Source organism: Etheostoma spectabile, chromosome 11, assembly GCF_008692095.1.
Source record: "Etheostoma spectabile isolate EspeVRDwgs_2016 chromosome 11, UIUC_Espe_1.0, whole genome shotgun sequence".
Taxonomy (NCBI): Eukaryota; Metazoa; Chordata; class Actinopteri; order Perciformes; family Percidae; genus Etheostoma; species Etheostoma spectabile.
The window spans coordinates 19095707-19100740 of record NC_045743.1 but is presented as its reverse complement, the minus strand read 5'-3'; the positions used below and the strand labels follow the sequence as shown (position 1 = coordinate 19100740).

Genomic DNA, 5034 nt, shown 5'->3' with positions numbered 1-5034 from the left:
GGAGGGTTGTACTCTTTGCCTGCAACAACAGCTGAATAGCGAAGGGAGAACAGATTTAAAGGAGGGTTGTTACTCTGTGATTGGCCCATGCAGTTTGTGTACGATTCTGATTGGTTTAGCAGGAAGGTGGACACCTCCACCAGCTGAAGAGAGCATTGATTAAATGAGGTCTTCCTGAAAGGATTTACACTGAGCTATATTTAAATAAATAGAGACTAGTTGCATATATGCGAAAAAGTACATTCATTAGGATAACAGCTGAATTGATTTAGTAGTGCCCTGATTAAAAGTTAGGTCTTCCTGAAATAATTTACGCTGAGTATTGGAAAAGAGGCTTTTTTTTCTGAGCGTTCATTTTTAGAGTTTCTCTAGACCTGGCACTTTATTTTTCATGACTTTTCATGAGGTCATCGACAAGAAAACTGCTGTGAATCCAAGCAAACTGAGGCTATTTTCCCCCACAAAGGAACTAACTACATGCCTGTCATTGCTAAATGCATTGAGTAATTTATACTCAGATATTGTTTTTTGGTACTTTTGATTCTCAGCAGGAAAACAATGGAGTGCTTTCTTCAGGTAGGGAATGAGTCCTTACCCCAAGTTAAGGAGTTTAAATACCTTGGAGTCTTGTTTGCGAGTGAGAGGACCATGGAGCAGGAGATTGGTCGGAGAATTGGCGCAGCGCTTGTGGTATTACATTCAATTTATCGAACTGTTGTGATTAAAAGAGAGCTGAGCTCTCGATCTACCGGTCAGTGTTTGTTCCTACCCTCACCTATGGTCATGAAGGCTGGGTCATGACCGAGAGAATGAGATCCAGGGTACAAGCGGCCGAAATGGGTTTCCTCAGGAGGGGGGCTGGCGTCTCCCTTAGAGATAGGTTGAGAAGCTCAGTCGTCCGAGAGGAGCTCGGAGTAGAGCCGCTGCTCCTTCACGTCTAAAGGAGCCAGTTGAGGTGGTTCGGGCACCTGGTAAGGATGCCTCCTGGGGGCCTCCCTAGGGAGGTGGTCCAGGCACGTCCAGCTGGGAGGAGGCCTCGGGGAAGACCAGGACTAGGTGGAGAGATTATATCTCCAACCTGGCCTGGAAACGCCTCGGGATCCCCCAGTCGGAGCTGGTTGATGTGGCTCGGGAAAGGGAAGTTTGGGGTCCCCTGCTGAAGCTGCTGCACCCGCGACCAGATAAGCGGATGAAGATGGATGGATAGTACTTTAGATGCAGAAATGTACAAGCTCAAAATTAGGTAAATTAAATAATAACTTACTCCGCCCACATATGAGCCTAAGCATCACCGTCTCACATTATACAGTGGGAGCAACCCTCTTAATCTCCAGAACTGGTTTTACATGATGAAAGATTCCGTTTCATCTCAGCAATATGAGCAATTTGAACCTTTCACATCCCTTTTAAACCATGCTATGCACAGAGCCCTGGTCCAATTAGGAGTATTTGGTATAATAGCAGAAGTAGTTTTCATGCAAGCCTCTGTGACCACAAGCTGGCGAGCAATTCTGCATACGGAGGCAGAAAACCTCCAGGCTTCTTGGAGCTCGGGGTAATAAAGCCATCTCTCCTTACAATGTACTGCAGATGAGGTCAAATGAACTTCATAGTCCCGGGAATATGAATATGGGATGTTCTCTGTAATAAAAATAACACCTCGGGCTACAACTTTGCATCGGAGTACAAGCCTCCTCACTGTCAGTGCTTGTTTGGAACAAAGACACATGGTGCCACACTTCTTGTATATTTGCAGTAAACTTTTTAATTTAATTGTATTCATAGTGTCGATTTATAACATCCCAGGACACCTCACATGGAGTAGATCTATACAACACTATAGTTTACAGAGACCCAACTATTTCCCCCAAGAGCATTTAGTGTGACAGTGGTGTGGAAAAACTTCCTCTTAACAGACAGGAACCTCAGGCTGACACAGGCTCTTGGTGGGCGGCCGTCTGCCGCTGCTGGTTAGAAAGAGAGAGAGAGATGAAGAGAGGGAGCGAGAGTGTAATACTAACACAATACAATTACAATAAATACAGAAATATGTTCACAATCTACTGACAGTATTGCTAGTCTAACAACATTAAAATGAGAGAATCTTAGAACCATTGATGTGATTTGTTATTTGAGAAGTTTAAGTCAAATGAAAGAGGCTGGAGCCTTATTTTCTTATGAAAAAGTTATAGTTAGTAACACAGGGATAATCACTGGGTATAAAACAAATGCAGGCAATCTGGTGATGTCACACTTTTATTAGGATGTGGGCCTTTTTCTTTCCACAGCGGAGTGGGGGGAAAAAAACTACCCGGCCGGCCCCCTTATTCCAGTCTTCTACACTTCTACAGATGGGTAAACCCCCCCTGTGTGTCTGGGGAGTGGGGGTCTCCTCTAACCCAAACTGGAATGCACCATGGTCATTTATCACTCTGAGGTCTGTGAGTCAAGAGGAAAGAAGAACTATGGTTTAGGGAATCTATGTGAAGCATTTTCCAATGAAGACTTACAAAGCCACCTTTGTACTACAAAAACACCATAGATGGTAAATTATCTGATATATGTGTGTTATCAACGGGAAAAAGTAAAATGGAAACTTGAAACGACTTCTTTGCCTCAGCTCAGAGATGGGGACTCAAGTTTGAGATGCGGGATTTGTGAACAATTGCTGTTGCTAGGAAACATCTGGTGAGCGGGTAACCTATTCTTCTGAATAACACGTGACACGTAACATATCTGCTGGGCCACACATGACAGAAGACAACCAACATGTCGATGGTGCCGGCAGCTGCTGGGTCATTCAGCAGTTCAAACACTTCATACAACAAGGGCCAAACAATACAAGCACCAAATGCTTAATACATAGACTCCAGCTCAGAGATTTGAGACTAGAAATGGACTCCTGCTCAGAGACTTGACTTGGACTCTATTTCAGAGACTTGAGACTTGACTTGGACTATAGCTCAGAGACTTGAGACTTGAATTGGACTCCAGCTCAGAGACTTGACTCATAGACTTGTGACTTGAATTGGACTCCAGCTCAGAGACTTGACTCAGAGACTTGAGACTTGACTTGGACTATAGCTCAGAGACTTGAGACTTGAATTTGACTCCAGCTCAGAGACTTTGAATTGGACTCCAGCTCAGAGACTTGGCTCAGAGACTTGAGACTTGAATGGACTATAGCTCAGAGACTTGAGACTTGACTTGGACTATAGCTCAGAGACCTGAGACTTGAATTGGACTCCAGCTCAGAGACTTGACTCAGAGACGTGAGACTTGACTTGGACTATAGCTCAGAGACTTCAGACTTGAATTGGACTCCAGCTCAGAGACTTGAGGCTTGACTTGGACTCCAGCTCAAAAAACTTGAGACTTGACTTGGACTCCAGCTCAGAGACTTGACTTGGTCTCTAGCTCAGAGACTCGAGACTTGACTTGGACTATAGCTCAGAGACATGTCTTGGACTCTAGCTCAGAGACTTGAGGCTAGCTCAGAGTGAGCATGTCTGCCCCAGCCTGGTGGTACAGTAACTCATGGTTGTACAAAAGATAGAAGGCTATTCCGAATAGCAGCGCTACAAATGTTATCACCTCAACCTCCCTGGACTCCTATGACAACAGTAGCTGGTTGCGTAGAAGTGTTCTTTACAACATGCCTGTGTGCATGCCTGTGCAGACTCCCCTTAATGTATACAGATGCCTTAAAGCAGAAAGACTCGCCTTTGCGATTAGAGCTGAGTGATGGATGAGAAAGGCTAACCCCGAGCAGGTAATGTTACAAATAGCTGATAGCTGAGTAATGACAGATCTTCAAAATGGTATTTACTCAACCATGGTTGGCTGCAGTTGGTACAGGTAAGCAGTGTTGGCCTGCCTCAACCCTGCCTGCAGACATCTGTGTGTGTGTGTGTCTCTTGTCAACTGTGATGCATTGATAACATGTTGAGTGTCCTTGCTAACAATTCACCAAGTACTGTACATCTTCCTCACCTTGTCCTAACTTGTGAAGCTTCAAAGAAAGAGAGGGAAGCAAAGCAAGTTGTTTAATCTGATAAAGATAAATCAGCAGATAAATCAGTTTTACAAGTGGAAATGCACATGTTTGCTCTGTGAATGATTTCACCACAAAACTTTTTTTGTGATTTCATTTCAGACAATGACTCAGTTCAGGCTGTTGTCATGAACCATTCACACATATAGCTACGATAAGTAAAGTACGGTCAGAGTGTATTCCACGTATTTTTTGCTGTATGCACCCCGTTGACTGCTGCTGTTTAAGAGCGGTCTGGAGTGTGGGAGGAGGTTAGGGTGGATGGCACAGCTCAGATCTCTTCACCACATTAGACTAGACAGGCTGAGCTAATTTTCCCCGTTTCCTGGGGACATGGGGACTCAGGTTGGACTCTCCCAGCATGGTGAAGGTTGAATCTTCAGGTTTATCCCCTATAAAGTGGAGTGTATCTGCTGAGTCACAGTCCCTAGAGTGAGGGATAGTCAGGTGCACTACAACATGTGCTGCTGCAGTGTTTGGGTTTAGTGTGGGGTGTGTGCTGCATGTGTGGGATGTAGAATAATGCCCATTTTGATGGGCTTTAAATGGGAACTATGGCTGCAACTCCTCCCCTCCGCCTGAGCCTCTCGGAATTTGAGTATTAATATGACCGGGAGGATTGGCTTCATTTAGACTACCTTATTCTTCAAGGCCCAGCCATGTTTCAGTAAGACAGAGTAGATCGATTTTGATTATCTGATATGAGATCAGTTACTAGTACTGCTTTAGAAGACAGAGATCTAATATTTAATATTCCACATCTAATTTCCTTATTTGGTTTTATCATTGTAGTGTTAGTTTTAATTCCAATTAGGTTCTTAATTATAGCCCCTCTTTTGTTTACCTTTGATTTAACCGATCGGGGAACCGACACAGTGGTTATTAGACTGTGAGTGGGCGACTGACCCAGTGGAAGCACAGAGGATTGCATAGCACTGCACCTCCGCTTACTAATATCAGACTTGGGTTGTCATGGTTTA

The 5034-nt window shown here is 44.3% G+C and overlaps 1 long non-coding RNA gene across 1 annotated transcript in view; it reads right to left on the bottom strand.

Annotated features, from left to right (window-relative positions):
- Nucleotides 1-2515: 2515 nt before the first annotated feature.
- The window catches only part of LOC116698021 (uncharacterized), a 22308-nt gene continuing 19789 nt past the window's right edge, over nt 2516-5034 (bottom strand). The window contains exon 3 of the long non-coding RNA XR_004334095.1: nt 2516-2525. This is a non-coding gene — a long non-coding RNA (uncharacterized LOC116698021). The remainder of the gene's footprint in view (nt 2526-5034) is intronic.